This window comes from Talpa occidentalis, unplaced genomic scaffold, assembly GCF_014898055.3.
Source record: "Talpa occidentalis isolate TD23 unplaced genomic scaffold, MPIMG_talOcc4v2.1 talOcc4.2, whole genome shotgun sequence".
NCBI classification, from domain to species: Eukaryota; Metazoa; Chordata; class Mammalia; order Eulipotyphla; family Talpidae; genus Talpa; species Talpa occidentalis.
Genome location: NW_023602073.1, coordinates 62,050,138 through 62,074,104, shown reverse-complemented (window position 1 = coordinate 62,074,104; position 23,967 = coordinate 62,050,138). Strand labels below are relative to the sequence as shown.

General features: G+C 39.9%; 1 long non-coding RNA gene across 2 annotated transcripts in view; it reads left to right on the top strand.

The window, feature by feature from the left end:
- Positions 1-2,322: 2,322 nt before the first annotated feature.
- The window catches only part of LOC119252430 (uncharacterized), a 56,695-nt gene continuing 35,050 nt past the window's right edge, over positions 2,323-23,967 (top strand). For both annotated transcript variants that reach the window (XR_005126809.2, XR_008553209.1), the window contains exons 1-2: positions 2,323-2,580; positions 23,224-23,482. This is a non-coding gene — a long non-coding RNA (uncharacterized LOC119252430). The remainder of the gene's footprint in view (positions 2,581-23,223; positions 23,483-23,967) is intronic.

Below are 23,967 nucleotides of genomic sequence, written 5' to 3'. Positions count from 1 at the left end.
CCCCCATGGGCTGTACCAGCCAGTCTCAGAAAATAGCACATGGTGTGTTTGGGAGTAGGAGACATGGCTAGAAGACAGGTTTGAGCACTCCTTCCCAACTCCCTCTGCTTCACAGCTACATCTCAAACCATAGCTGTGCTCTAGCACAGTTCTTGCTTTCATTGCACTTGGTAACTTTCACCTTTGGTCCTAGCTTTCTACTGTTGCTAGCCCCCAGTGCTTCATCTTTGTTCCCTTAATCCTCCATATTACACTAAGGTCTTTCTTAAATTTCTCACTCAGCTCACTGAATTGTGTCCTGCTGGGTCTTATACATGGAAAAGTTCTAAGCTTGGAGGGAAGCAGGGCTCCTAACTTCTTGTTGTTACAAATGGAGTTATTGTGGGTTTTCTGTTATCTCGTAAATACTAAGAGCCTATTTGGCGTGTGTCTCTGTGTTTGGCTTCCTCTGAATGGGGCAGTGGGGAGAAGCTCTACCGTGTATCTCCTGGTAACTAGTCAAGCAGGAGAACCCCCCCTCAGCCCTAACAGGATAGGGGGGAAAGGGATGGACTAGAGGTCATGTAAACCATAGCTGATATGGGGCATGAATGCAAGTGCACATAGATGCATGTCTACCTCTGAGTATCTGGTTGACCTTTGAAGTTGCCACCCCTGAGTGTCAAACATTTCTGGAAGGGAGCACACCCTGAGTTTGCTCCTGACAATACTTGGGGTTAAGCTTCAACTCTAGTTGCCCAACCTGGTTATCAGATTCAGTATCATCCTATTGTCTATTCACTTCTCCAGAAGAACCAAAGAACAAGGGCTGAGCACAAGCTTAACAGCCTCCATGAGGTTTGTCTAGACGTCTGATGAACGAGATCTGCACACTTGCAGCTCTTATAAGTGTTCACACAGTCTTTGTCTGAAGGCTCCTTGTCTCATCTTGCAATCATATCCCTTCTAAGCCAAGCCAATGCCCAGAGTCTGTATCCTTGTCTACTTGTCCTTCACCAATCAGATGACCAGTTACAGTGCTGGAGTCTCTGCTCACAGGGAGGACTTCCTATTACTACTGCTCCCAGGCCATGAAAACTGCAATGCAGCATCTTGTTTTAAGCCAACAGGAAACTGCCTAACTTGATGTCTTCCAGATGTACTCTGCTGCTTTTAGAAACTTGGACATTAAAAGTTGTTAATAGATATTAAACAGTTCTCTTCTACAAAACCTGTCTAAGAACTCCATGTGGTATGTCTTTGTCTATCTTTAGCACCGCTAGTGTGCATGATCATAGCGTCCAAACTGTAAGGAAGACCATGTTGAATCCTAGACCTGCTACAGAGCCCTCTCGTTCTAGGTCCCTGCTCGAAATACTCTTCCATGTGAGCATGTGATTATCCTGCCCTTCAAATCCTAAGGCCTACCAAAGGGTAGGAGGCATAAGGTGCTAATAGAAAAGACAAGTCATCTAGGAATGGATACCCATGACATACCTCAAGTCTTTGGCCCCTTAAAGTCAAATGTGGCAGGTCTCTGAATATCCAGAGGGCTTCTTTGACATGCGTGTCTGAGTAAGGCACCAACCACTTGCTCATCAGGTTGAACACTTGCATTGATAGTGATGCAGCATGGCCATCTTCAGAATCTCAAAGGTATATTAAAGGCTACTGTGGCAGAACAGGAAAAACCTATAGGAGTCTGGGATAAAGATGATAAATGTGCTGCTGTGCTTAAGTGAACATGAATGGCTTGCATTCTCTCAATAGAAATTAAGAACAAGTTTGTTCTTAGGCAGTTGAACTGCCTCAACTAAGCACCCAAAGCAACTAACCAGTAGTAGAGATGCCACACCTGGCAGAGCAGCTTTGCTTGAGCTAATTTGTAACATAATGTCATCTTGATTTCCTACAAAGCTAAACTAGTGAATCAGGTGACAGTGTCAGGATGGGGTTCCCTTCCCTATCCTCAAAATGTGGTATAGCTTCTGAATTACTCTTGGTGTGGACAAAAGGACAGCTTAAGGGAATTCCACTTTGCATTCCCACTGACTTCTGCTCCATGAGCCAGGGAACCAGTGTAAGGATTGTCAGTAGCTAGGTAGCTAAGTACTCAGATATGGAAAATGTGCACCATAGATCTGCTGTTCATTGGAGCCACTATAAAATTTTCTTGGTCTCACTTTGTCACCTACCCTCTGAATATCCTGTCAACCTAGACACTGTGTAACCTGCCCCATTATGTCAGAGGGACCTATAAGGCTTGAGTTTCTTTGATAGAACTACCTATGACGGGTTGTGTGTCCCTTCATTATGGTTACCTAGGTAACCATAATGGGCATAGGTTCCTATGGGGAAGAGTGGGGAAATAGCTAACTCCATGTTTACTGTGATATTGCAGGGCCTTTTAGAACCAGCTAGTACCTTCTAATTAATGAGGTGAATATGGCAACTTAAACATTGAAACTCAGCAAGAAGTTACATCAATCAAGGTTTAACCAGAGAAGAATCTATAGAATCAATACATCAATAAATGGAATTTATTTTAAGGAATTGTCCTATAAGTTTGTGGGGCTAGAAGCCCAGAAGAAAAGATCACAGGTGAGAACTCACAGGATTAATGGGACAAAGATATCTATTGTCCATGGACAATTAAAAGAGGATCATTAGCAAGACTGAATACTCTCAACTGATAGAATCGGGCTCCCTCAGGTTATCCAGGATAATCTCAGTCAAGTGTCAGGTGTTGTAATCATACCACAACTGCATCTAACACCTGCATTAGTGTTTGGATTACTGACCAGTACAGAAGTCTTGCAAAGTTGACATCAAAAAAACCACTATGGTCATGACTATTTACAATAACTGAGCCATGCCTCCTTGCCTGTTCTGATTGTGCACATCAAGTAGTACCTTTGTTGGTTACCCAGCTCTTAACCCCATAGGCTGACAATGCTATTGCCACAGATTCTGGAAAGTTAAGACCATTCTGAGTTTACTATTTAACAGATAATGCCCATCATCCCTCTATGTGTAGTCACCTTGCTCCTGCTTTAAACTATCATTCCCACTGACACCATGGACATTGGTCCCATGGTAGCATCCTATTGATACATTATCTCTGCCCACATCAGGACAGCCTCAATTAGATTTGTATGTCAAGTAACCCTCACTAGTGCATTCACTAGAGGACACTCTAGTGAAGGGCTGTTCAGGTAACGTGGACAGGTAGTAGGTTCCCTTGTCATATTATATAGGCTGCCACTATCACCTTTGCGTTTTGACCCTTAACACTCTTTCCCCATTTACTACGGCAGCTGGGAGCCATCTCAGCAGCATGTTGGAACTGCTTTCAGGCACTCTTGCTGAGATATTAAATATCGAGTTGTGAGATATTCCCCATGAGTACTCCTCTACATTTCTCAAACTTCTAGTCCATGCCTGTATGTTAGCCAGGTCTTTTACTTTTTCTCAGCAACAACCTAACTTCTGCCACTGTAGAAACACTACTGTCTAGTCTATATTGTGATGGAACTGCTTAACTAGAGCCTTCTCCCTGACTCTAGTTTAACTACCTGGGCACTGTCCTAATATTCCTAAAGCCCTGGATTTGAGACTACTTCCATTTGTTAGAATTGAGCCTTCAAGGGCATGCATTCTTTGCATGAGCTTCTCCGATATGACCTGTGATAGTTGTTTTCTGAATGGAAATAATTCTATTTCCCATTTAGTTGGCCAATGTCTAGATTTAGTCACTTTTTATGGAAGTCAATTTGCTTATTAAAAACTCTTCCAACATGAGGCGATGCAGAGTGACTTTTATTCTATGCAGTTGTTGGTTTAAATAATTGAATGCCAATGCCAAAGTCTTATTTTAAAAAAGTTAAGGGTGGAAAGACTATGAATCTGTCTCTCCTGGAGACTACAATAGACCATCAAACCTACTTAACTAGAGAAGTTTTAGTTTAAATACGGAAAAAGCAAGAACTCGTTAAACAAAGCATAATCCTAGGAGGCCCATGGCTTCTAGGTAGCTGCTTAAATTGGTTCTAGGTCAAGACAACCAATTTAAGGGAAAGAGACCCTTTCAGGCAGAGTCCTGGAACATGATCTTGGGCACTAGAGATAATAGCCTTGAACTCATATTTCACTGTAGGAGAAACATTCCTTACCTAAAGATGTCCTGTTGTCAACATTCAAGGTGGTCACTCTTACCAGGTTGCAGGTTGCCCAAGTAAAGCAAACTAATTTATCCTGGTGGATTCAGATAGTACTTGAAGTATATTGAGGTCAACTCTGATCACTAACTGGTTGGGCATAGTGACTCATACTATTTTCTTGAAACTGGAACATGATATAATGAGTTTTCCTAAGAGCCCCAAGATCTAGCTGGGCATTGAGTAGGACAACTTGTTTAAACACCTAAAATGACTATTTCAATTTACTCATCCAGTATGAGAGCCTGATAATACCCACTGATTCCGTGGGTAATGCATACTTGGATTCATGGATTGTCCCAGGGTCCCTTACAATACATAAGACCAGAAGCTGCTGAGCATTGAGGTATAGGGATGGCTGTGGCCTACAGATGGCACTCACCATGGAGTAAGCACTGTGAAGAACTTCAGGAATAGACATTTCCCTATGGGGCATAAGAAGTTGCCACTACCTTGATTTTTTCCCAAAAATGATTCTGTTCAGTTGAAATACCATTGTACTCTGACTACCCTAGAAGCAAACTGGAGCCTTTGTTTCAAAAACAAAGAACTGGATATAATTCAGTCAAATCAGAAGATAGAGTTTAGCCATGAATTAAAGTTCAATTACCTAGATGTCAGAAGAAACCAGAATGGTGACAATTTAGAAGGCAAAGTCGAGACAAATTAGTTTTGAGACCTGAATTTCTGAAGCCTTGAGAATGACTGGCTCATATTCTTATTTCTTGGAGGATAGAACTTAGCCCATTAACGTGGTTTTTGACCTACTAAAATAGTAAAGATGTGATGTATGTGTGTGGCTAGGCTATTCATGCATGTTGACTTAATACAGTTTAGTAGTCTGCCATATTGAACTAATCCTAAAACAGATCAAAAACTCTGGTAGATATTCTGATCCAAATTCTGGACACATGGTATCTTTACTTCCATATTCTTGATTAAGAATCAACATTTCAAACTTCATTCCTGCACATTAAAAAGTTGATAGTATATGTAAAATTTCTTAGGACTGACCTAGAACATATGTAAGGAAGGATAAGTATAATTGCTGCATGGGGAAATGTTCAAGTTCAATAGTAAAGTATTTAAGCAAAATTACATATTTAATTTTATGCTCTGTGCACAGATAGCCTTTAGATATCTTTCACTGAATTCAACTTGACCATTTCAAACATCACTGGCGTAAGTTGCCATTATGCTTTTAGGAAGCTGTAGTAACTATAAAGTGTTTTTTGTCTATCTCAATCTCCTAAGTGGGGTGGTTGTGGGGGGAAAGTAACTCTACTGCATTAAGAACAGATTGGCCAGACTGAACAATGACCTTTTACCCCGAACAGCATAAACTCTCCACTGCTGATAGAGACATTACTAGACAGGTGGAAGAACTAAACGAAACAGACAAAACATTGGCATTGTCTGCACTGGAATTGAAATTGTAGGACTTGATTTAGGCTGATGGCACTAATATTTAAACTAGATGACTGACCCTGAGAACACGTGCATGATTATGGCTCTTCTCCACAGATCTGAGATTTGCTTGGGAAAACAACTGCTTACTGTGGGAGAGCTGATGGATTCTATTGCTAGATCAAACCAAATAGTCACCAGTCTAGAGTTGAGGCTCCTTGTCTGCTGTTATCTGTTCCCTCAGGTTTTCCATGAATTCCTTACTTAAATTGGCTTAAAACAATTCTCATTCCTGGAACAAAGCTTGGGGACAAGAGCCTAATTATTATAATTCAGTGAAGGTGTTCAGAGTCCCTGCCACAGGGTCTTGAGCAAGACCCTCTTATGCTTGATATTGCAAAAAATGTCCTGCTTAAAGGTTGTGTGCCTAGGCTTCTTGGCTGGAAAAGCACTCTTGTAAGGGGGGATGACAGAGATCAAATGAGACAAAATAGGAGAAATTTTTGAAATACTGATTCCACTGCAAGACCTTCTGTTTAGTGGATGTTTTCTTGTTGGAAACCTGCTTTCCTTCACTTTTATTCTTAAACCTATTTTTAGAATATCCCAGAGTTCCATCGGCCCAAGTCATTCTGTCATATTTCTTTGGTGAGAGCCTCAACTTTTTGGTGGAGTGTCCTGAGTACCATCCAGAATTTCAAGGCATGTTCTGGGGGTAGTCATAAGTGTACTCTCTACTCTTGGGGTGAGAAAATAATCTGCATCAAATTAAGAGGGTATATAGTTAAGGAAGGGATTGGGCAGTTTTACTATAATCTCTGGAATGCCAATTTGGTGCTGTAAATCTCTAACACAGCTTTCTATACATGGAAGAACTTCTGTGACCTTCCCACAACCCTAGGGACTTAGTATAGTCTGGAGTCAACTTAGAATTGAAAACTGAGTAACTTGTTCTAGCATCCTCCAGAAAGTTAGTCGAAGGCTCCTACACAATGAGTTACCCTGAGATCTAAGAAGTTCATTGTAACAGGCTTTTTCAGATTGAGTAGAGCCCGAGTCTCCTTACTCACAAACCCCATTCTAGACTTACCACTTGTCTTTCCTCCTTACTGACAGCTTTATTCTACTTCACCTGACATTCATCCTATGACCCTTGTATGCATCCTCATTCTGTACCATATGCTCCCTTTTCATTCCCCTAATTTCTTCCCTTCCTTCCAACCTGGGACACCTGTCCTCCTAGTGCCCCTCTTCCTATCTTCTCTCTATGAAAATAGTTGCTGAGTTAGGCCTCCCTCTCCTGCATTGTAAACTGTAAAGGCAGCATCCACCAATTTGGAAGGACTCATTTCAGTGGCACCTTCTATCTTGGTTAACTTTCTCCTTACATCTAGAGTATTCTTCCCAATGAATGCTAGATATCTGAGCATTTTCTGGGATGTCTGGGTGTCATGGAACATCATTTGATCTAATCTTGCAGTGTGACCATACTAGTGGCACAAAAGACTGGGAAACTCTCTGTGTATCCATGTGCCCTGGGACACTATGTAAATTCTTTTACTATAGAAGGGAAGAACTTGGGTGGATAGTTAGAAAATTGAAGTTCAAACTAGACTTTAGTGTCTGTCCTTCAGAAAGGATAAAATTTAAACTTACTGGCTATGTGATTCATCCTGAGATCCAAAAGATGGGGATGGGGAGTGAATTCAGGATTCAGGTGCAGAAAGTGGTTGCTAACTTGTTTAGAGTTGAAAACAAGGACATGGATACAGTCAGACCTACTGGTCTCAATTCCTAATGCTTTCTAGACTGACAAGAATGATGAAGTACTAACATCTTGCTGACTCTACTTGTGAATTTGGGTCTGCTATTCCCACATTTACTGTGTTCCTAGTTACTGTCAATGCTTGTGACTTCTGCCAGAACGGTGGCAGTGGTGGGGTGAGTCAAATGCCTACTGTCTTGCACCATTTAATAACAGCAGATTCATCCTGCTGAGGGCACAGAAAAACTTGGTGATCTACGGTAATTCTAAATGGTTAGATGTGATACTAACAAAAACAAAACCTGCATCCTTCGAGTAATTGCACCTCTACAAGTCCATCTTAGGATAGAATGGCAGTCTGGTATAAAGGCTTAGTAGTGCTTAGTAGTGTCCATACAAAATGTGCATGGCTTAAGGCAATCCTGATCATTTTGCTAATGATGGTAACCCAAGCATAAAAGTACCTGACTGTAAATTAGCATGTTTGGCAATTTTTATTCATATGTTTTAACTAAAAAAAAAACCTAGGGTGCTGTGATTGTAACTTTTTAACACATTTTGAAAATCGGTCTTGAAAATAAACCACTTCTCTGAATCTGCCTCTGACATTACCGTGACAACTTTTTTTTTGAGATTAGACTGGCGACCCTGTCATTTACATTCTAGAGTTTATTGAAATAGTCCCTGATTCTCAATGCATTAAATACAAAATTGCTAAGGAGGCTTCAGCTGCAGTTCTCTGCTAAGTGTGTTCTGAGGTGATAACACTCCCTTCTACCACTCATCTTCTTTATCTGACTATACTTCTGGTCTGGGTTGCTTGCCTATTGGCATACCCCAAAGCCATCATTCCATGGGATACAATAGCTGTAACTACTTACATAGTTAAATAAAACATCAAATCAGCAAGAAGTTGAGCATATGTTTCAGATACATTTATTCCCATTATGTAGCAGCAACCTTAGTACACCTGTAGTCAGGTGTTCTCCTTACTTTGCCTGATGGTTTCTTACCATGAGTTCAGATTTAGTAGAACATCTGTGTCTCCTGGCAAGGTATTCCCTCCTCTACTTCCTCTCCCAGATAACCACAGCAAGTCCAACAGTGCTTTAAGACATATAGGAAAAGCACAAATTTCTCAAATGTGTCTAAGATGGTAAAGAGGATATTCCTTCTACTCCTTGCTTCTAGGATCCATATTCTCCAGCTATTCTTTCTTTTGGGCTCTCCTTTGATAAACATTTCTCTTTAAGTTGGCCCAGACAGCTCTTACACTGTTCCATTGTTTTCTCTCTACCCTGCTTATTGTGTTCTGAGAATTCTTGAGTTCATCAATACTCTATTGCTTTGCCTCCTATACGATTGAAGGCCTTAATTTTTTAAGTCAGCTATACTGTTGCAAGTATATTCAGAAATAAGAGGTATTATACTTTCATTCTTCATCGCCTGTTTTTAAAGTTTCTATCAATGTTACCAGAGCTGTTGTCCTGAATTCCCCTTCTATGTTCTGCAACTCCACTGAGGTAGGGCAAATTTTAGGGTATTTTTTCTTCTGACATTATAGTGCAGTCTCATTTATTTCATGAGTTTTAGTTAAGAATAAATCTTCAGTGGTTCTACTTGGTGTCACCTTGTGGGGCAGCAACCTTGGGAGTGGCATGGGATGAAGGAAAAATAACTCAAAATCCAAGTTGAGAGAGGCAGGCCTACATCTCTGGAGATACAGTGCCTTCCCCTATGGCAAGTCTCACATTTATTTGGGGGTCAGACTCCAGGAAGGTGGGCAAGTCCGTGGAGGAACGTGTAGAAGAATGTGTGGTGGGGATGTGAATTTGGGGGTGCATAATATAGTCTGGCACAAGCTAGGGGAGTGAATATGGACTGTTGCTTGGGGGCTCCATTGTTGCTGCTGATCAAAATATGATCTCTAGTCTCTGAACACTTAACTTCCTGTCAAGGTGGTTTAGCTTGTTATGCTAATCTGGTTAATGTCTGCCTGCTGTTTTCAGCAGATATCCTAATACCAAGACTTTTGTCCTGGTGAGAGGCTCCCTGCCTGACTGTACATTTAGCTTAACCAGCAGCAACTTTGGGCACAAAACAAAATCCCAAGAACAAAGGGGCTTGGGGGACCCACACTTGGAGTAGTCAGGGAACTGGTAGCAGCAAAGGGTAATAAACATAAAAGCACAGGGCAATAGGTATTAAATTGCCTCCAGTAGAATCAACATCTGAACTTGTAACAAAGTATTTCTTTGTGGGCATGGCAAGTGTTTTTGGTATCTCAGCTTGTGGTGTCTTGAACTACAACTCTTTATCTGGCTTCTGCTCTGAGGGACTATGACATTTCAACACTGGTATGAATTTGAGCTCAGCATCTTTGAATGACTTCCCAGTACAACTCTGGTAACTGGCCTTGGCAAAGGATTAGAACAGTTTTTGCCTTAACTTGTAGTGGCACTGCTGTCATCCTTAATAGGAATCCAATAAAGCAATGGGGTCTAGATCTAAGAAATGTTAGATCTGGAAGCTGGGGAGTCATGACTTCATATTGTCAATTCTTGGGGTTATTTTCTTTCCAAACATTCCAATCAGCTTTCCATCTTACTCTCTAGAAATATTTTTCATTAGCCATGGTCAGATACCTGGAGGTCAAGACATACTGGTAGCTACAACAGACTCATTAATACATTTCACTTTGCCTCTAAGGGCTAAGTGTCAATTCTAGTCACTACAATCCCCACCTATAAGGTGTTCTATTTCAGGACAGCATCTCCTATTGTTATTCCTGGCCTACAGAGGACAGACAGCCTGCACTTAGCATATAAGTACTTATCAATTAAAATGTATTTTTTTTTTTTTTGTTCTAGTGAAGGGTATATCCTGAACCCACTAGAGGTGACAGTTAACTGATGGGTTCTCTAGGAGAATGTATCTATTATGTAAGACTACATACATAATACCTTGCTAGGCATCTGAGTCTTAACAACTATATTAAGTTCTAGAACCTCTTCACTTGCTAGGAATCGTTCTGTGGTCCAAGCTTCAGGGAAAAATCCCAAGAGATTTTTCTTATAAAACCAATTTTGGGTGTAATTTCCAGGATATAACTCAATTTATCCCTTTTCAAAACTCAACATCTTCCCAATTCCTGTTGCTATCTTATCTCATGCAAATACTTCAGTGCATAAGTTCTTCCTCCTGTGCAATTTATATTCCTTTCTTTAAGCTATGTTGAGAGTGGTCCCTAGTAATTTGCCTTAATTCAATAAGAAAGGGCAGAATGATTTTGACATCCTCAAAGATAATCAACTGAGGTTTTAGCTTGGTCTTTAGGCAATGGGCAATGCTTTTCCATTTGCACATGGTAGTGGTCTGCTTCTGCCATCCTGGAGGTTTTAAAGGAATTTGATGGCAGAATATTTTTGGGCTCTTTACCTGACCCAAGTCTGAGTCCTATTTCTTTATTGGTTCCTTCAACTGAGCATAGAACCCACTAAAAATATGTGTTCTCTTGCACCTGTCACTTGTCAAGCCCAGGATTTAATACAACCCTTGAGATATAGTCCATGACCTTTCAAGGCTATCATAGAAACCTCATCGGTGCATGGATGAATTAATGGGTTACTGAGTCATCATTTTTAGACAAATGGCTCCCAATTCCAATTTATTACCATTATACCTACATCGTTCAATTGCTATAGCCCAAATGGTTCCTTCAGCTGTTCCTCATCCAAAAGCACCATAGTGAGTTTCAGCAGTTGTGATACTGAATCAAGCTGTTATTATCACCCTATTCAGGACATCAATTTGACTCTGTATTGACCTCCCTTACAGGAAGGCCCTGGGTTCTATAGTATCCTGAAGCATCACCACAGCATTTCCTGAGTGCAGGCAGCCTCGTTGTGTAGAATTTCTCCCAGATGTAAACAGCTCCCACTCTGGATCTGTCTGGGGTTGGTCAGACAAATCTGGCCATACTAGAAAATATTGAAAAAGTGTTAGACAGTTCTAGAAGGTGGCATCTTAACCTATGTGTGCTCACTGATCTTGGAGCAAGGTAACTGGATTTGAGGATTCTAGTAGAGCTGCTTGATGTTTCCTCATGCACCTAGCAGTAAACAAAAGTGCACCTTCTGTTCTAGTGTCAAAATCTGGCCTGGCTTTAACAATGAGAGCTTGATTCCACAAACATTTCCGTGCTAAAGAGGATCCCTTGCAACATAGCATCCAGAAACGGAAACTTGAAGTGGGATCATCAATCTAATGTGTTTTTTTTTTTTTTTTTTTTTTTGCATTCATTGGTAGGTCCTTGTTCTCAGTACTTAGCCTCAGATCTACTGGACCATTCTCACTGGAAGCAGATCTTGGGCAACAGAAGAATTTTACCTCAATCTTATCCCCTGTGTCAATCTTTACTCCATGAAGCTATTGTTGAAACTGGTGATGGGAAGAATGTCAGATGCTAGAAATATGTACAACTTAAGTATTATGTTTGAATAAGTTAGACTGCATCTAAGTCTTATTACTTTTGCATGATCTTTGCTAGGGTAACTTTAAATAAGAAAGTTCTTAGCCATTGGCAATATGTAAGTCAGTCACTGAAGAAATCAATAAACTTGCTATTTGAATGCAGTAAACATTACGATAGGAAGCATTTAAAGCAAAGGACTTTAGTTTTAGTGATAAGTGAAGACATAAACGACTTCATCAAAATTGATCGAGGAGACAAGGCTGCTTACTAAAAGTGCTTAGTCACCCCCATCAGTATGTGTTCAACCTCTGTTTATATTTTAAGTGTTTATATAAGATGTTTTAAATAACACCAGGGAGTTGCCCAGTATCTGTCTTTACCAAGAGTGGAGGGAATCTATTAGAACTTAGGGAATGGAAAGGCTCTTCGGGTTGGTATCTAAGGTGGAGTATCCCCTTCAGTAGAGGGGTGTATTTCCTATTAGACAGGGGTTGATTGGTTTTTCTCCCCACTTACCATAGCCTCAAGTCTCCTCCAGTTTTGCTCTTAATGACCTCATGTAAATGACATGTTTGGTTTAAGATTGCAACAGAAAGAGGTCTTAAAATTTAGGGAGGTGAGGGGGAGAGAGCCATGATTTCTTGGGTGCCAATATGACCTTAGAGTCCTGCTCAGTGCCCCTGCAAGATGGTATTGGGGGAGATGTGTTCTGGAACCATATTCCCTTCTTTGCTTGTCTGGATTCCCAGACTGAGGCTGATCCTACGGGGTAGGGGGAAGCACAGTGGCTAGAATTGGGAGGAAGATACCCTGGCTCTCATTTGCTCACAATTTTCACCCAGCTCTGCCCAAGCTCACCCTTCTACCACATTCACAAGTAAAGTGACACAGATCTAAATGGAAAGGCTACTCTAACCATTTAACTAATAAAATCTATTCAGCCAGATAATGGCCCACACTTCCCTGGGCCATACTGCCTCAGCTTTTGCTCTGTCAGTGTCCTGGAAACAGTGGGAAAGCACTATAAAGGATGCACCCCTGTACCCAGGCTCTGTGGTGGGAAGGGCAGTAAAGGATCTTGGGGACCTCTAACTGCATTCCTTCCTTAGTCTACTGGGACAGACTGTGGGTGATAACCGAAGTGTACCTCACTGCCTGTATTTTCCTGCTTTCCTCCTTCCATAGGGCAATATTTTTATACAAGGAAGCATGAATTTAAACTTCTTGCCTTAACTGTACTGCCTATGATCTCTGATATGGGCTTGATAAAAGCCAGTATTTGCTGCCTTTCAATAGTATGTGAAAAATATTTTAATATTTCATAATTAAGAATTAGGTAAACTATAGGTTCTTTATAAAACTCTTTCATGTTGAAGATGTCTTCTAGTCCCAGTTTGATGAATTGTGTTGAATATTTTTGACAGGCTTTTCTTGCATCTACTGAGAGGTTTCTCTTTTCACTTCTGCTAATATGGTGAAATACTGAGTTGTTGCTGTTGTTAAACTAACCTGGTATCCCTAGAATAATTGGGAAGCTTTCTATTTATATAAGTTCTCTGTTCCCTTCTCTCATCCCTTTCTGGTATAACCATATATTGTCTTTCCTCATGAAGTTAAATTCTGCTTCATTTTTTCCTTCGTATCTCTTCTTCCACCTGAATTCTTTGTGCATTATTATCCAGGTCACTGATCCAATCTACTATTTGATCTATCCTACATCCCATAGCTTTCTCCAGAATTTTTTCTATTGCTCTTTCTACATCCTGTATCTCTATTTTGTTATTTAGAGATTCAGTTTCAATCTGTTGGTAAATTTTATTTCAGGACACTCACCCTGAATTCTCTTGTAGATCTTTGATTAGCTTTTCTGTGTCTTCTATTTAGAATTTATCAGAAATTTTGAATTCTGTTTGATAGGAAGACAAAATCTTATCTTTGTGGTTAAATTCTGGAGATTTTTTTTATCTTCTAGAATACTCCTAGGGACTCAGGTTGTTCTGTTATATCTCCCCAATATTTACTTCCTGAATATTACGGATTCAGAATTTCCATCTTCCCAATAGAAGATGCCACATGTCAGGAAGAACCAATCTATAGCTGGGCCTTTTGGTGAACAGGGAAGTGTCCCTGGCTCATGAGTTCTGTACCCTGGCTTTGCCTGTGTCAGTGCTGCTGCACCTTAGTTTCTGGGCCTCAGGCTCATGTCTCCACAGTGTAGGCTAGGCCTCCAGCCCAGCATGTTACAACCTGGCTCCATGTTTCTGCTCAGTCCTCATATCTGGCCTTTTATTTTTTGCCCAGAGTTAAATTTCCTCTGCATCTCTTCCGTTGCATTGGTCAGCACTGGTTGCATGTCATAGTAGAGGTGCTCTGGTTTCATCCCACATCATGGGGGATTTTGAGTTCAGTGCCTGTCTGGACTTCTGTTTATTCTCCTTAGAGAAAAGCTGGAAACTTCTGATTCCATCTTCTTGGCAAGCCTTATATATTTCTAATCAAAATCTCGAGGCCAGTAAAATAGCACTTCTGGGGAGAGATGTGTAGTACTAAGAAAGTCTCAAGTGAATGACCAGATTTCAGCCTTCTTGCTGCAAAAATACCATGTTTGTAGAAGTCTTAGTTCAATGTGTTATAATCTTCTCACTCCTGTTAGTAATCCCATCAATCTCCCTTACTCAGACTTTTTACACCAAGGATGAAATGATTAGCACAAAATAGTAAATACTTCTTTTTGGGAAAGAAGGTGGTAAAGGGCTTCCTCAAACTACTTCTGGGCACCATAGATTTGAAACATCTCTTGTAACATCTTCAGCTAATGATCATCGGGATTATTTTGGTCTCCAAACAAGTTGGGAAATGCTTAGTTTACATAAGATCACTTTTAAGTGTCTGATAGATGGTGACTTCTATAAATTGAAGTGGTGATCGTCCAGCTCCTACAAGAATGATGCCAAAACTAGATGAATATTTTTGTCATTTCCTTGAAGATTTTCACTGGTATTTTAATAGTTGGCATTCAACCTACATTTCGAATGGAATGATACTTTGACTGTATTAATTCTCCCCATCTATGACATTGGGATCTCTTTTGTGTCTTCATATCCTCTAGTCTTACAGTTTTTGTATAAATTCTACATCTTTGCAGTTTATTCCTAGATGTGATTCTCGTTTGATGTGACCATGAAATCTCTTCCTTATTCACAATAAACAAGCAACAGATCTTTGTAAATTTTATAACCTGCCATTTTGCTGCTTTGATAACTATTTTGTAGTCTTTAGGAACATAGATATAAAATCATATTGTCTGTAAATAAGTTTCCTTTTTTTACTCTGGATTCCTTGTTTCCTGATCACTCTGTTAAAGACTTCCAATGCTAAATTACACAAATGTTGACAATGTTTATCCTTGTCTTGATCCTGCTGTTAATGCAGAAGTATTATTTTTCATTATGCTCCTTGCATTCAAATCTGAGATGCATCCCCATGGTTATCAAAGAAGATTCTATATCCTGTATCTTTTTGCCTTAGCCATGATCTGTGAGATAAAGAGCAGACCTAATGGAGTGATGATCTAGAGAAATATACCTGTCAGCCTTCCACCATGGAACTAGAGCAGACAGTTGAAAAATGAGAATTTTATGAGAATATCATGTTCTGTAGAATCAAAATGCACTAAGATCTCAGATCTGACATAGCCAGATCTTTTAAGGATCTAGGAAATCCTTGTTCCAACAATTGGGACTGGGTATTTGTGTTGATCTAACAGAAATAAGGATCAGAGTATCAACATTGGTGGGTCTTCAGCACTGGTTAGGTGGGTTTGGTCAATGTTGGTTGATGGGAATCCAAATGGGGGGGGTCCTGTTTATACTTGTCTTTGGTGCGGTCATCTTCTACAGCTCCTCTAGCATCTAGACTTACATCCTGATGCCAACTTTTTTTTATCCCCTTGCCTGGCCTTGAGGATCATAGAAACTCTAGTTCATCTATCCTCAACTGAAATAATGGCTGTGGTTCGTGATGTGACCCTAGATGCACAAGCCTTGTATGGTACATAATAGTCATAGGCCTTGTGTGTAGTCCCTATCCTGACAGTTCTGGTTTTTTTTTATCATGGTTTAAAACAAAGAGCTGTTTGCTCAGTATTTTCTGACTTCTTTGGCATGACCATGTGGTCATGTTACCCAAGGTTTTTTTGCTAGCTCTACCTGATACTATTCTAAAACATGAAATGTTGGTCACAATTCTTACGGAGTTGACTTGGCTTATAGCCACCTACTTTAAAAGGCAGGTAGAATCCCCTATAATAGCATAAAAGTTGCAAGTCATATTCAATCATCTGACTCTTTGATCTCGCTTCAGGCATTGGTCCACTCTGAAGGTGACATGCTAGTGAAAAGGGCACCTGATCTAAAACCATCTCTTGAATTCCCTTGTCTAATACTTGGTGTCACATGCCACATTCCTTCTGACTTGTCCTTCTTGGTTAGGTTATAGGAGGTAACTGTAGCACTTAAAATATATTTTAAATACTGGAAGGAACAAGATGTGATTTAGAGTACTGGGAACAAAGAGCCAATCTCCAAGGTTGAGCAGCTAAACTTTGACTCTTATAACTTGAGACCAATAGAGAGCAGGCTGGGTTTCATGTCTTAGAAGAGGGCAGTATACCTCAGGGTAGACTTGAAAGAGTCCTGTCTCATCTAGCATTTTCTGCTAGAAAGAATGTAATCCCAGGTGTTATGCTTGCTCTCAAATTGGAATCGAAGCAATTAGTATTGATGGGTGCAAAGTTGTGCCACTCAGTTTAGTTATATTCCAGGCTGGAACTTGATCTACTGGTCTATCTAGCCAAGTAGCAAGGCAAGTCAAGCTCAGGAGATAACTGAACTCTGGGGTCTCAAATAGTTATTTGTGGCTCACTGTGCCTTTAAATTGTTGTTGTGATGGCAAAACCCTGCTTAACCTGCGTATCTTTGAGTCATGTCAGGCTTGGGCATGACATAGTGCCTTTTGACCTGGTTGCCTGTGGTTGAGTGAGTGGTGGAGAATGTTAGCCTGACATAGAACTACCTAGTACTTCAGTAGTTTGGAAAGAAGTTGAATGAAAAGAGTGAGCTGGGAGCTGGGTTCAGATTAGCTACTAGCTTAGGGCTCTGGATCGCTTTGCACGTGCACAACCTTCACATATTATAGTATGTCAGAAGTTGTATCTGTTTCCCCATCCCATGTAATCTTAAATTGTCATATTGGCCTCATGTTTTATGCCTTTCGAAACTAAGGTTACTTGGGTAAAATTTGCAATAGCCAGAAACTCCAGTATACTAGCTACATCTTGGTGTGCATATGACTACGCTGCTACTGTTCATGAATCTCAAGTTTGAAGGTGCTGTCTAGCTCCCAGACAAGCCAACATGACAACAGTGTTGCTTGCTTAGCACTACATTCTACCTTGTGTGAACACTGAAAAACAATCATTTTATCTCTACTGGTAAACCAATGGTAGAAACGGGTTGGACTAAAGAAATTTTTAGAATAGTAAAGATGATCCTAAGAAGTGATACTGAATCTTTTTCTGCCTTAAAAAAAAAAAAATGTAAAATCTTGTTAGCGAGAACTATAGAAAATACATTTATCTTGGTTTTCCTGAAACCTCCTACTTGGTATTGACTTGAACTAACAAGATTATGTAAGTGTCCAGGTTCCAGAGAGAATGTCTTAAAACAATGAGGCATTAGTCAACCTTTGTTTATGCAATAGGTCTGTATTTTAAGTATGCTAACTAACAACTCTGGTCTCCTGCTTCTCATGGGCCCCCTAGAATTAGATTTTCATTTACCTTTCCTCAGTTGCCAGAACTGGCTTAGCCAGGTACCAGACTAAAGGATCTTGGCTTAGTTTAGGGAAGCCCGGGTCAGGAAGAGATTGCTAGAGGACATAGGTTGTCTGAGAGTCAGACAACTAGAGGCATAGGGTAAAAATGACAGCTCAGCTTCTGCTTTGACTGAGCTCCATATCCAGAGGGATTAGAAGTGCCATTAAGTTGATACTGGTCTATCGGGTTCAGATTTATTGTCTGGCAGATGCCTACTGAATGAGTAGTCTGACTGGATAAGAGACTAATGAGAGAGTAGGTAATCATGTTCCTACAAATAGGTTTCTTGGGTTTGCTCTAAGAGGGGTAAAAGCATTCTTGAGTTAGGTAGACCATTTAGGATTGCTTTTCTGGCCAATGTCCCTTTAAGATTCCAGGCACTGAAGATGGTCTGATCAAGACTGTTACCATGTTCCTTATTTCCCCCTGTAGGGTCTTACATAGACAAAATTACAGCTTCCAGTAATAACCATATAAGTTCAACTCCCCTTCCAGTCTTCAATTGTCAGCCCAAACACACCTTTTACCAATGTTTGCAACCAACTTTCTATTTACCCTTGTAAAATGTCTCATAAGTGAGAGTTGGTGCTAAGATAGAAAGGTAGAGAACGTCCCAAGTATCATTTAATCAAATATTTGTATACCTTCTCTGTCAGGCACTGTCCAAATTACAGGGTGTATCCTAAATATGCTGGTTGAATCTTCTGGATTTGAAGTATAAGAGACATATAGGCTGCTTGTGAATGTTAGAGGAGGAGCCAGAAACATGAAAGTATTCAGATTTGAATTTCAAACACTTCTTAAGGAAGAAAAAGAATTGTATAGCTTCAGACCAGTGTCCAGTCTGGGGGATTGACAAGTCAAATGTTTCTATAGAATTTTCCCCATTGAGCAGACATTGGGACCCTAGGACCTATGCACATTGTTGGACTGCTCAGGGAGAGGGGAGCCTCAGCTCAAATGCTGGTAGATACCATGATGTTGCAACTAGAGGCTGTCAGTGACTTCCCAAGTGTCAAGTTCGTTCTTGAAGGGAAACCTGGATGGCATGTCTCATTGTCAGTCAACCCCTTCTGCCATGTGGACCTGGTTCTCCAGGAATATTCAGGGAGCAGGTCCTCCAGGGTTTCAGTGGGCCTCTTACTGATGGAAAACTTAGAAACATTGGGATGAATTTTTGTAGTCCATTGGTGCAGTAATCCTCAAAGGCACACACACTGTCCCTTCCCTCATTTCTCAATATATGCTTGATTCTTCTTGCTGTTATCTCTGCTGGTCTCTTGGGGTTTTCTTAGTGGTATGACCTAAGCCCTAAATGAGTCTGAGCCCTTGATAATTATATACTTAAGTGAGATAGCTGCATTATTTTATTCAGTCACAATTAGTTAAGATAGCATCTATGCATCTAAATAGATGACATAAATCCACACTAATCAATCAGGGCCATAACATCCTTTTATAAGCTAAGTGTCTTTTCATCTGCTGGGCTCTACATACAGAGCCCCTGAAGGTCCTAGAAGCACATATAACTTGTGTTTCATTGGAACCCTTGCTGTACTCTTTGGCAAAAATATACCCCCTTTGGGGATTAGGTCCTTTAAAACTGCAAAGCCCAGACTTGGAACTAGACAAAATCCCTCAAATAGTCACTTGAAAGAAAGTAAGCATACTATTGCTGCTTGGAAACTTTGGTTCCAAGGCCCATGAGATCTTCCTACTGAGGTACAAAACTAGGGGTCTCTGACCAATGCTTATAACACATCCTTGATACCTTCCCATCTTATCTGACCTGATTTCATTGACTGTGCCATCTGCAGGTTATCCTCCCAATCAGGCATGCAGCCTCTGGATTGTGTTGTATCTGATAGAACCAGTGGATCATTGTCAAGGGTGCTCTCCTACACTTTCATAGTTACATGATTGAGTCTGATTGGATGCCAAATTATGGATCCCATGGCTTGGATCAGGCGCTATGTAAGTCCCTAGGGATTAATGCTGGCTGAGCCTCTGAGAAAGACAGGCAAACCCATGTCTGAAATGGTATCTTTCTATTAGAACTCATTGCTTGCCCTTCTTGGGTGGCAGGACCTAATGGAGCTAACTTTCAACAAGGTGACTTTTAGCACTCATTGAGAAATAACTCTTCATATCAGAGGTTCACTGTTTGTGAACATTTAAACCTCCAGGAATAGAAACAATATCTACAATGGCTTTGGTAGTGGAAACTCATACTCTGGGGTTTTTACGTAGCTGTCATTTGTTGCTGTACCCAACCCATGTTTTGATATTTAACCATCATAGCAGTTTTTAGTTAACCAATGAAGTTGGCAAACATCAGACAAGTTATTTTGTCTATTTGCTTAAGCTATGGTGAAGGGATTCTGATAATCATTAACATGTACCCATGAGCCTTTGTATTTTGTTTTCAACCTTTTCCCATGTGTTTTTCCATATGCTTCTACCCGAAATCTCCAATTCTTCCAGTCTTCCTTCCAAACCTATGATCAGTTGACCTGGCTATCTGATGATACCCAGAAATTTATAGTTTAGATGTATTCAGGTTACTTCTCATTCCATGGTATACTGCTCAGCTATTCCCATTGGAAAGCTTTTCCCTCACCACTGCATATATTTTTTTTGACTCCCCATACTGTTTCCCATAGTGGCTGTACCAACTCAACTTCACCAATAGCACACTAAGGTTCCCTTTACTCTAAAGTTTCCCTTTCCCTCATCAGCATTTATCTCGTCTTTTTTGATAGCCATTCTCTTTCATACCTATTCTAACAGGTGAGGTGATATCATGATTTTGATTTTGATTCTATAATTTCTAATGCACACTTTCTTCATGTACCTGTTAGCCAATCAACTCTCTGGAAAAATATCTATTCAGATCCTTCACCCATGTAAATGTTATTTGAGTCTTTTTATATTTTGGATAGCCACCCCTTAAGATAATTTGCAAATACTTTTCTGTAGGCTCTATATTTTGTTAACCATTTCTCTTGCTATGCAGGAGCTTTGTGTAAACCCATTTGTTGTTTGTTGTATGTGCTTTAGGTATCACGTCAAAAAAACAAGGAGCTTCCCTCCTGTGTATTACGAGTCTTATATTTTCTAATTCTAAATCTGTTCCCCCATTTTCAGTTCACTTTTCTAAGTGGTAAAAACTATGAATCTAATGTCATCTTTTTGTGCGAATATCCAACTTTTCCAGCACCATTATTGAAAAGATTCTTATCCTTTAAGTATTCTTGGCTCCCTAACCAAATACTAATATTTTATATGCATAGATTTATATTTGGGATCTTGTTTCTATTCCATTGCTTGTGTTCTTACTAGCCAGTATCTTACTACTTTAATTACTATTTTATAAAATAACTTAAGAAATGTGATGCTTACCAATATTTTTCTTAGGATTGCTTTGACTCTTTGGTGTCTTTTATAGCCCACTGCATTTCAAAACCACCCTAGATATACTTATGATGGAGCTACCATTCACTTGAGCTTGTATATATTCTGGGGCCATATATATATAGTATATATTCTGGGCCAGTGTGGCTAATACTGGAATTTGAACTTCCTCTTCAACTTTTCATAATGAACTGCCACACATCCATATGTCTGAACCCCAGGGGTGATCCTGGGGCAACTGATATGGATGACAGAGGTCTGGGCCCATCTGCTTATGCACCTTACTTGTGCCTCCATTTATTGGGTTCAATTCTGGTCATGCTATTTTCATCTTAATGAATTGTTGCTGAACTTGGACAGCGTGTAGTTTAGTGGTTCTAACAGACTCTAGCACAAAATGAGAGGTTCTAGATGCATAGTTATTTGATATTACTTGGTTACATTTTTACTCTACCAGGGCCAAATGGTTCATCAACTGTTTCTTTTAAAAAAGACAATTATCTGCTACAGAGGGTCTAGGTAGGGGTCATTAATGTGACCACAAGTTTTTATTTGGGAGAACAGAATTCCTAGTCACCAACCAAAGACCTAGGATCACTTTATGAGAGTGAAATGTCAGTGAAGTCCTCCCAAAGAAGTGGGAGGGAATATTTGGGATGAAGAAACAAATACAGTGCCTCCCAAGAGAACATAGTAGATAGTGTATACCAAATTTCCCACAGAACCCTCTAGACTTGATTATTGACTTGGGGTGACAGAACCAAGAGACTAGTGATCATGGGAAAAACTAAGTGTATCAGCAATTGTTTCCTTTATGGAGATTTCAAAGCTAGCCTTCAACACTTGAACCAGCCCAATGTGAAGCTTCTTATTGGTTTAAATAATTTCTTATTGATGCAGTGGAACACATACATACATTAGGAATATTCCCTCAAGGAACTATCTCGAGGGGCAGTTAGGAAAGCAGCATTTCAAACCCAGAGCAAGAATGGAAGGTGGATGAACTTGTAACTCAGGACGCATCATGGTTTCCTCTTGTGCCACTTCTTCCCTATGGAAAGAGCTTGTTAAACCCACCTCTCGATGACAACCTTCCTACTTATATTACAGGTAGATGATTATGTTTGACTTTTGACTTGGAGTTTCTGGTAAAGATTAAGAGGCTATATTCTTTGTAAGCAGCAGAGTTTCAAACACTTTTATTTTGGGTCGATAGCAGACAACCACCAGAACATTCTGGAAACCCATGTGGCCAGAGTTCTTGACTTCATTTTTATTGTTGCATATTTTATTGTAGGGTACAGTTGAGTTGACCAAAAACTTAGGGAAGATTGAGAAAATGGACAAAATTAGAAGCTCTGCATTAAGTATGCAAATTTATGGCATTCATAATTAGTATAAGTGACAAATTTTATCTGACTTCTTGCAAAGTGCAGTTAACATAGACGTGAATTTATAGAATTGTGCCTTAGTCTTTGGGGCCACAGCTTTCTGGAGTTCTGCTAGCTGATTCTCTTAGAGCCTAGACTGTTGGAGGGTAGTTTGAGGATCAATAAATATGTTCACAGCTTGATAATTAAAAATCCTTGTCCCCCAAATGGTAATTAAACTGAGGTTTGGTATTCTTGAGTGTTAGAGAAAGCTATGATTATCTGCTTAAAATGTAAGGTTCCTATGATTCTGAAACCTGACTTTCATCTGTTTGATAGCTCTGTGCTGTGTAGTGCCTTATTAAGAGAGAAACTCTTTTTGCTTGACACATCTAATTAATAGCCACAGATCAATTTTCTCACAGCTTGTTTCTAGACATATTACTTGCTATCTATGATTAATGGTTCATCTATTGATGCCTCTAAATAGCCCATACTCTAACATTAACCCATGCCAACCGAAAGCAATGGCAATTTAATGACTTATTCTTGAAATAAATCAACAGCTGTTAATCTGTCTACTTAGGAAACAAGAGTCAAAGCTAAGGTGTTCAATAGAGTGAATTTAACGTTGCCAACAAGCTAAAACATTTTCATAACTGGAAGCCAAATAGTCTGAATTTCTTTGCTATTTCCTAACACTCAGTCCCTTCTACCCTTAGGGTGGAAGAATCAATGGGAAGAAATGGTGTTCAGTCTGCTACTGCAATAGTAACAACAGGGCTAGAGTCATGGACATGGAATTCTTGAAGGAAACTGGAAGTGAGGGGCTGACTCTAGAACACTGGATGTAAAATACCCACTGCTGGAATTCTGAAGTGGAGAAAAGGAAAAATACAATTGTCTACCACCAGTATTTTCATTGACCAAACCCTGTTGTAAACTAGATGATAAAGTCTAAGAAATTGAATCTGCTCACAGGTTAGTGAAACTTCCCCTTCTGTAGACTTACACAGCAAAGAAAAATAATTAATGCTGCATCCTGGCCCCACACATAGTATGTCCATCTGTGTTCTTGATGTTTCTCAAATGAGGATGTTCTTTGTGATTACCTTGATTCCCTTATTAATGAATATTGTAGTTAATACACATTCAATATCAATTTAACATTTTATCAAAATATGTGGTAGATAAAGTTATACTGGAAATACCAGGTCCCCATGCATGAGTTTTTTTTTAAGCAAAAAGCATAGAAAATTGGGCAATTTAATAGGAATTTCTACAATCTCAACACTCAAACAGATATAGTTTGAACAGATCTAGCAACCCAATGCTGCAATCTAATTGACTTTAGCTATTGGCACCCTTAACACCATAGCTATAGACATGAACACTTTAACGTGACTGTAAGGAGCAACTAATACTGGGGCTCTTAGCCTTCTGCCAACAGCTTGTACAGCCACCAC